The 9,946-nt window shown below is 35.0% G+C and overlaps 1 protein-coding gene across 1 annotated transcript in view; it reads right to left on the reverse strand.

Annotated features, from left to right (window-relative positions):
• The window catches only part of chl1a (cell adhesion molecule L1-like a), a 38,071-nt gene extending 35,002 nt beyond the window's left edge, over window positions 1–3,069 (reverse strand). The window contains exon 1 of the mRNA XM_079402843.1: window positions 2,957–3,069. The gene's annotated coding sequence lies outside the window, so the exon portion shown is untranslated. The remainder of the gene's footprint in view (window positions 1–2,956) is intronic.
• Between the last annotated feature and the right edge of the window lie 6,877 nt (window positions 3,070–9,946).

Here is a 9,946-nt window from a genome sequence, read left to right on the forward strand (position 1 = left end):
AATTGCATGTTAAAATATAGTTGTAGTTGTAATAATATTTCAAAATATTACTGTTTCGACTGTATTTCTGATCAAATAAAAGCAGACTTGGTGAGCAAAAGAGACTTGTTTTTAAAATTTAATGAACATTTTTAAAAATCTTATTGACTCCAAAGTTTTGAACAGAGATAGATAGATAGATAGATAGATAGATAGATAGATAGATAGATAGATAGATAGATAGATAGATAGATAGATAGATAGATAGATAGATAGATAGATAGATAGATAGATAGATAGATAGATAGATAGATAGATATAGATAGATAGATAGATAGATAGATAGATAGATAGATAGATAGATAGATAGATAGATAGATAGATAGATAGATAGATAGATAGATAGATAGATAGAGAGATCACAATGCTAATGGGGTATACTCTAAGTTTAACCTCATTTTGATTTATAGATGTTGCCTCCAACGTAACCTCATTTAATAATGAACAGATGTTCAACATCATCAAATAATGAGTCAAACGTTCCTAAATTAAGCCATGTCTCTCATTAAGTGTATATCATACCAAGACACTGCCCCTGAATTCCAAACATTTGTCAACTTCAACATGTTCATAGCCTGCCAATGTCACTGCAAACAAAACACAGCCTGCTGTGACAGCTGCCTTTTGACCTTTGTCTGGAGCAAACATACTCATTAATTCTTCATGATTCACGATACTACAAATGTAACTATTTATCTTTACACCGGAGGTTTTACAACATAATTAAAATATTTAAACAACACTAACAAAGCTTTAAAAATGCCAGAGAGGAAGTAAAAACAATCCAAGCGGCCTAGAAAGACAACTAATAAGCCCTGACACAGTAACATTCATTCACGCTAGATGCCACAACAGAAAAGCACCTGTAATTAGAAGCCTGTATGTCGGCCCATAGATGACCTGTGCAAGTCTTCCAACCACAGTGTCAGAGTTACATTAGGACAGCTGTCACATAAGAAACCAATTCTGTGAGATTCGTCATGTTGTGGGTATTTGTGTTGGCTGGTTTCGCATGTGAAAACTTGTGAAGACTTTGACAAGTCACAGCTCATACACACATTTCTTTCTATTTCTCACTAATATACAGTATATGAACAAGCTACAATTAAAAATGTACACTACTGTTCAAAAATTGGGGGCAGTTTTTTAAAGTTTGCTCACCAAGGTTGCATTGATGAAAAATACAGTAAAAACAGTACGAATGTGAAATACTGTTGCAATTTAAAATAACTTTTGTATTTGATTATATTTTTAAAAATGTAATTTGTGAACCAAAGCTGAATTTTCAGCATTATTGCTCTAGTCTTCAGTGTCACATGATCCTTCAGAAATCATTCTAATATGTGACCAGTGCTGGCAAAAAAATGAGTCGGAATGCGCAAATTTTCAAAAAATGATTTTTATTATTTTTATTTTATTTTACTAAAATACCTTCAAAATGATATATCACTTGTTGCTACAGCCATTTGAAGGCAATAGAAGCAGCAGATATGATATTGAGAAGAATCGGGTTAAAGATTCCAAAGCAGAGTCACCAAGCAACATTGCATATTTTCTTTTCTTAATAATAATAATTACTATATTATTAATCACAATATAGCTTTTATTCTATCTTTGTTATTAAAAACAAGAACAAAGATGCAAATAAACAGTATTTAATCAAGAGCAGCGAGTGATTCCGTCTTTTCTTTTAATGTAACATTGAGACAGATCTATATTAAGACCTACTGTAATGCATGGATCAAATATAATGTTAAACATCAGATTTCCCCCCAACTATTAACTAAATGTTCATGTCAGTCTTAACAGATTATGATGTGAATCTCGCCAATACATATTTCGCAATAATGTACTTTATAAGGGAGATCGGGCTCTCGCGGAAAGGCACGTTTTATGCACTTATGCTTTGCAAATGTCAGTCAGCACGATCCTCATCAGCATGGGTTTGAAAATCATATTTCACTGGTTTGGACTCATGTCATTGAGAATTCGATATGAATATTAACAAAGCTGGAATGCTGCGCTTTGCAACAATAGACTTACAACTTGTGGTGAGATGCAGTAGCCGTCGTCCAGAAGTGTGCAGAGAAAAAGGTACTCCTCTCAGAAAACGTACAAATAAAGATCATTTTAGATGTTTAATTACTATTTGGAGCATTGGGATCGCTAGAAGAGGGCTTAATGAACTCATTTTTGCGAAAACTTCAAATTCGACCAAAACTGACATTTTTCACTTCTTTTGCCTGTAGCTCAAAATTAGCCCGTGCAACTTCCGACTCATTTTGCCAGAATGGGTCACATATGATGATCTGCTGCTCAAGAAACATGAACATTTTAAAAAGAACAGATTTTATATGAAATAGAATATTTTGTAACATTATGTTTAATATGAACATATATAATACTCTAACATTTTCCAATGTAAAAACATTAGTGCATCATGCCTTACATATTCAAATATTGTTTAGGCTACTGTATGCACACAAATGCAAACAAATCAAAAATCATTTTCAGACGTAACAGATATTGTCATCAAATGTCAAAGCAGATCAGTCACGAATCCTACATGCAGCTCAAAATTTAACAGCATTCCTTCTGAGACAGAACAGTGTTGAAATGTACACATGTGTGTATGTGCAAGAAACATGTGATTTGCATGTTGAAACATGCAAATGACTTCTATGTCAGCTTCCAAGTATTTTTAAGTTTAAAGTTTTTACATTCTTTCTCCATTAACATTATCAGCATGTGCATGTTTGCTACCAAAATTCCAAAGTCACACTGCAATATCATAAGTTTTATAGCATGCTCATCATAAAGGAAGAAATTACACCAAAAGAGACACTTTCTGTACATTAAGCAGTAAAATAACAGTTCCACAAAATGCATAAGATGCAAAACAGACAGATCCAATTACCTTCGGATATCCTCGTTCTCTCACACGCTATGGTCCCTCTGCATACAGTCAGACCAAACAAGCATGAACTCCACTCGCACAAACACTCATGTACATTATAACAAACCTCTGACAGCTCACGGAAAGCTAGAACCAGTAATACCAGAAGTAGGGAGGTGACTCCAGGGTTAAACAAACACAGAGGCATGGCAAGTCAATGGGAAGCGTGTGGCTACCTATCCTTTTCTAGAAAAAACATTTCAAAAGAATATAATTGAATCAGGATAAGCTATAGTGGCTTACATAATAGGGAAGCATTTGGACTACAAGTCCATTTAATTCATTTTAATTCAGTCTGACATGACCAATGGGACTTTATACTAAGACATTAATGTCTTTCTTCATCTTATAATGGAGGTAATGTTTTAAATGTCGGGATAGGAGACCAAACATCAATTCGTCAATTCGCTAAATCCATTTATTATTAAACATTTTCCAGATGTTAGGCTCACTAACCTACTCGCTGTTCTTGTAAATATAATAATATTGTAGAGAACACAGCAAAGCAATAAATAAGTAAAATATTAGTAAAAATTTAGTAAAATATAATAAAATACTAAAAGTAATTAAATAATATATTAAAATAATTTAAGAAAGTTTATTTTTATTATTATATTAGGATAGTTGTTATATGTTAAAATAATTGCAAAATGTATGCCTAACATGAGAAAAAAAAAAGATGGACACTGCAGGTTGGATCCTGCAATACTCACATGAGCACCACAGCAGAATGCGTCTTAAGCATATGAATGAAAAAACAAAATGCTGATGCCAACATGGCTGAGTGCCATTTATTCATACTCATAAACCATGAACAAAACAATGCCAGATAACAGAAGAAAGTTCCATGAACCATGATCTTACAGTAAATGCCGGTTCACTTGAATGACACAGCTTGTGAGGACCACAGTGTGTTTTGTGTTCAATTATTGGCTGCTGAGAGTCAACAGAACTGAAAATATTTAGAAGCCATTTAAAAATGCATTTATACGATTTAATTTTTTTTTCTGCTTATTCTATGTCATTGCATTTAAATGTATACATTATTAATTAAAAAATAAAAATCCTATATTATAATTGAAAACAGAAATTTAATTCAAATTCATTCAAATAAATTATCAAACCAAAAAAAACATTTATGAATGTAATAATTATTTTTGATACTATTTAATCAATTTTAAATGTCTCTGTTTCATTTCAAGGACTTTTTCTACATACCATTTACAGTAGTACTCAAATGTTAAATTTGGATACTAAAGTAAAACCGCCTTTGAAAACCGCTATGCTACATTACAGTTCCAACAGCACAATTAAAACTGCATGTAATGGTCTATATTACTTTGCTGTATTAGTTATTTCTCCCAAATGGCCAGACCTGCTGCCAATTTTGCACATCTTTCCATCCTCATACAGTTTAGTCAACACGGCATTTTTAATGCTAACTGCTAAATTTTATAAAATGCATCAAGCATTTCTATCAGCAAGCAGTCATTTAGGATGGCAGGATGGAGAGAGATGATGGGGCGAGAAAGAAGGAGCGAGGAGGGGAAGGAGCTCTTAATCTGTGCCTCACAGCAACGCAGTGAAAGTTGGGAAGTATCTGGGACAGACAGGAAGAGAGTGACGGAACCTCCCATTCATCCCGCTACCATTCAGAAACATCCTGGGTTGTCAGCACTCCTGCACAACACCTTGTCTGCTTTAATCATTTTAATAACACGCAGCCAGAGAAGAGAAGACTCTCCTATGCAACTACTGCCACATTTCCATACTATTGTATGCAAGTCCACATTAAGATGCACAGATATTGTAATCTTAGTCTTGGTAGAGGAAAAAAAGACACCTAAAAATAAGATACTACCCTGAGGGCAACGCTTAGTCAGATTTTATTCATAAGTTAAATGATGTTAGTTAATGAAATGTATGGTAATACAAAATCCTTACTGCAAAATGCATGTAATTCATTGATATTATAGACATTTCCCAAATGCACAAAACTAAGGTTTGCTTTAAGAGATTTGGGAGGACTATTTAAAGAGACTACGTAACTTCAAACCATTGCTTCTGGACAAAATAGGAGTCTATAATAGGGGTGTAAGAAAATATCGATGAGTATCGCAATATTTTGTTTGGCGATACTGTATCGATTCTCAAAAACGGAATATCGATATTTAAAAAAAATAAAAATCACACAAGATTCATGGAAGTTGTTTCGTTTTGAGTTCATATCCCGACCGCTAGTCTTCATCTCTGAACTTAAACAGTGACAGGAAACACTAGCATTAGAGCACACCACTAATGTTAGAGTTAATATAGTTCGCTGCCAGTAATGGAGGATGAAATAATTGTTCCAGCTCTCGTTTCGATGTACAATGCTGAAGTGTGGCACCATTTGGGCTTTTGTAGTAATGTCCGCCACGGGACCACGGCGCGAGCGCAATCTCAGTTCTGCCACTTGCCGCGTCCCGTGTTGAAGAGCCTTTGCATGGGGTGCGGCGGGCGGTAGAGTCACAGCGCAGCTGCAGCTTTCTCTCGTAATTCAGGGGAGTTTGGTGCTGTTGGGGCGGTGCTCGCGTCGCGGTCTCTGCGATTCCACGCGGAACATAAATACAAACTGAAAAACCTGTGAAATCCAAGTTGAAAAGTTCTGAGAATGTTTAACATCTGTATTTATTTGATTGTTTTACAATTGTTTTGTTTTCTTTAGGAATCGTGCAAGCACTTTATTTTTCATTGATATTAAGCAGATGTCCTTTTTTGTTCAGATCCAATGTTATGACATTGTATGTCACAATTGTTAACTTAAACTGTGAACTTTTAAAGTAGAGTCTATAAATATATATTTTTTCTTTTTATAAAATACATTTTATACATACATTTAACTAAAGAATCATGCAAGCACTTGAATATTTCCCCCTTTACTCGTACTGCACAAAAAGTGGTTCAGTAATGTTGACTGTTATAGGGACTGATTATTGCAAATGCAGATCCCAGTGTGTTCTGGTTAAACTATTTTTACTTATTTATTTTTTGCTAAGGTTTGCATATGGTGGTGTGTTCTTAATGACAGCTTTCCTAAAAAATATATATCCTATTCCTAAAATAAGAAATATCCCAATTTATCGCCTTGCTTACAGTATCACAATATATCGTATCACAACCCCTGTATCGTGATACGTATCGTATCGCCAGATTCTTGCCAATACACAGCCCTAGTCTATACTACATAATAAATGCACTGTTGTTCTCTCACATCAAAATCCACCAACATATTTGTTTAGAACTGATTTAGACTGTTTTTGCTTTTAAATGGTGCTTGATTTGTGCATATTTCTCTCCTGATTCAGATTATATTACTTTTTCATTGGAGAAAGCAATATTATGGATTGACGCGTTTCTTACAAACAGACAGCTTTTCGACTTCACAAGATGATAATTGATGGACTGGAGATGTGTGGATTACTTGTGGATTATTGTGATGTTTTTATCAGTTGTTTGGACTCTCATTCTGACGGCACCCATTCACTGCAGAGCATCCATTGGTAAACAAGTGATGTAATGCTAAATTTCACCAAATCTGTTCCCATGAAGAAACAAACTCATCTACATTTTGGCCTAAGAGCAAGTAAATTTTCATCAAATTTTCATTTTTGGGTGAACTATCTTTTTAAAAATCAGCAACAAAACTTAATTTATGATGTAAATACGAATATATTAATGGCAAGCACTTTTCACGTTCCAGAGGATACATTCACTACAAGGTCAAAGTTGTCCAGATATAATATTTTTCAATCTGATTTCCAAATATAATTAGTATCAGATTTAGTCAGATTAAATATGTAAATAAATAAACAGAATAAGACTACTGTTTTCATGTAGCTTCTAAAAAACAATGAGTATGTGAAGAAATCACAAGAAAGGAACTTTAATTAATAATGGGCCAGATACTGAAGTCACGTGTCGTGCTCATGAACCTAGTCGCACCTTAGGGCTCCATACGTTTGTCCCTTTTTGCAGTTTTTTTTTGGGAGGTTTTATTTTAAGTTTTATTCATTAATAATATTTTCACTGATGGCATACAATCGGAAACAGCAGAAGTTGTCTCCTTCGGCTTCTCCGATTAAGAAGAAATCTAAGTTACCGACCGCAAGCGATATGATGGACAAGATGGCGAACACTGTTACACACTTTGAGGACATTCTAAGAACCGAGTTGACGGCGATGCGTAACGAGTTCGCTTCTCACTTGTCAGTTGTTCAGTTGCTATGCTCTAAACTGGATCGTCTTATAGGGGAGATGAGAGAACAAAAGAAAGTCGTTGTAGACCACTATAGGCGCGTTGCCGCTCTTGAGCAACAGGTTGGGGACTTACAGGATCGCAATAGGTGCAGCAATCTGCATCTGGTCGCATTGCCTGAAGGTTCCGAAAAGGACGACCCTATGGGCTTTTTGAAAAGATTGCTACCAACGTGGCTCCCGTCTCTGGCGGGCAAAGAGATTGAAGTGGAGTGAGCGCATCGCATGTACACAAGACTCTCCTCAGATCGCACTAAACCACGGGTTTTCATCTTTAAACTGCTATGACTATGGGGCCAATGTTGGTGCTTCAATAATGTGCAGGTTTATTTTGACGCCACGGACCATATTAAGGGGTGCTGGCAGATCAAGGTTTGTTCTTGGTTTGATCTGCCATAGTTCATGGGAATGTATTTATATATTTTTTGAATAGCGATGGGAAGGGTGGGGGGTGGTGTAATGGTAGACTCAACTGGTTTCATTCTCAAACTTGTATTTTGTCTTTGTCTTATTATGCAGTAATTATGTTTGATACCTATGACTGACCTTAATATTCTGAGTTGTAATATTAATGGGCTAAATGGCCCTCACAAACGTACAGGTTTTCTGGATTTTTTGTGAAGAAGAAAGATTGATATAGTGTTAGTTCAAGAATCCCATTTGAAAGAGGAGGATATACACAGGTGTAATAATAAGTTTTATGAAGTGGTATCTCACTCATCTTCGGATAAAACCAAGGGTGTCCTAATATTGGTGCGGAGGACTTTAAATAAGACTATTTTAGATAAAGGTTGTGATACAGATGGTAGAATAACACATATAAAATCGATAGTGGAGAATAGGAATATTGTATTTCTTTCAGTTTATGCCCCTTCTACTCCTGACCCTACTTTTTACTCTGTTTTCAGATTTTGAAATTGTACTGGGTGCAGATACGAATTCTGTAATGTCGCATATCCTAGATAGATCTGGACCAAAGGAATCACACTCTCAAGGTTTTTTTTTTTTCCTGAATATGAATCTGTCATCTTCTCCTAAGTGTAATCGCTGTTCGCAAAGATCTTTAGGCATGTTTTCGCATAGTTTTTTTTTTTTGGGGGGGGGGGTTGCCCTTCTCTCAAATTTTTTGGGATTCAGCTCTCACAGGACCTGTTATATTTGTTGGGTACTGAGATATGTTTGACTCCGCGCCATTTTTTCATGAATGGCTTTTGGGACTTCACCTTGTCCTTCCAGCAAAGATGTTTACTTTTAACTGCTCTCACAGCAGCAGAAATTGCTAGTCAACCATTGGAGTCCTCCTCACACAATGGACGGACAAACCTGGACTGTGAGTTTGTTGGACATTGTCTTGGTGGAACTCTCAATTTCTTGTGTGCATGGATCTAGTGGGGGAACTGTAAGTTTGTGTCATTCAGCGTTTGATGTTGTGTCATCTTTTCTGTAATCCAAGTGAAAATTATTTTATAGTGGGTTGGGGTGGGTTCTGAATTTGCACAGTTGTTTTTTGTTTGTTACTGCTGTTTTAGGAAGAAACTTCAATAAAAAAAATGAATGGGCCAGATACTTTGATTTGATGATAGACACAAGTGACTTAGAGCCAAGAATGCGAACTGTGAAAGCAGAAATATCAGATCTGGCTTGAGGTTATGAAACCTGACTCTTTAAAAGAAACTCTTAGTTTTATTTCTTCATTTGGTGATTCTGCACAGTCTGTGTACACAAAACAAGACTATGACTGAGAAATGAACGTTTTGTCTGGATCAAGAGGCCAGAATCAGATCTCATAAACGTTTAGTTCATTTCTCAAATGTAAAGAAGTATGGGTGATAAGAATGGGCCTTTCAAAGGATCCTCCAGGACTGAGTTCCAGAGAAGCTGTTCAGTGCTGCCAAACAGATGCTTAGGTGCTGCTGTGTTTCAGATAAGAGTGCTATATGCATAGAGAACAAAAAGAACTTGATGGTAGCTTTAAACTCAATGTTCCTTGTTCTATGATGGAATCAAGATCATCAGCTGTAAAAATCTGGATGCCAGCATTCCGCCCCAATTTGCAGAGAATTTAATTCTTGATTTATCCCAAACATTTTTTCTTTAATTATTATCTTCACATCGTGTTATGACGGAACCCCACAGCAGATAAACAGGAAACCACTGCCTATCAATCAAATTCACGCAAGAGTCAAGAGTTAAAACCAGATGTGTCTCCATGCACAACACTGAAGAGAACGATAAATTCAGTACATAAAATATTTTAATATGGTATGCATTATGTTCTAGCCAGGAAATTTCCACTTTTTTATATTAAATAGCTTCAATAACAACAATAAAAGTCTTATCAAAGTAGAAATATGATATTGTAGAAAAAATAATGTGGTAATAAAGCAAAGTTTAATGAAGTAGAGTATCAAAATGCCACTTCAAAATTGAATGTTTAATTCAGTGTGTTACTTGATGTGTCTTTGTAATTATCACAGTATAGAGAGTATTTTAAATAATAACAACAATAATAATAATACTTTCTGCTCTAATTAAATAATGATTATTTTATGAAATGATTTATTATTTTATTAAATTATACATTCAAACATTTAGAATTCAATTATTGATTAAATCTCATTATTAAAATCATTAATATTGTGCATTAATATTGTG

The sequence above is a fragment of the Barbus barbus genome (genome assembly GCF_936440315.1).
Source record: "Barbus barbus genome assembly, chromosome: 41".
NCBI classification, from domain to species: domain Eukaryota; kingdom Metazoa; phylum Chordata; class Actinopteri; order Cypriniformes; family Cyprinidae; genus Barbus; species Barbus barbus.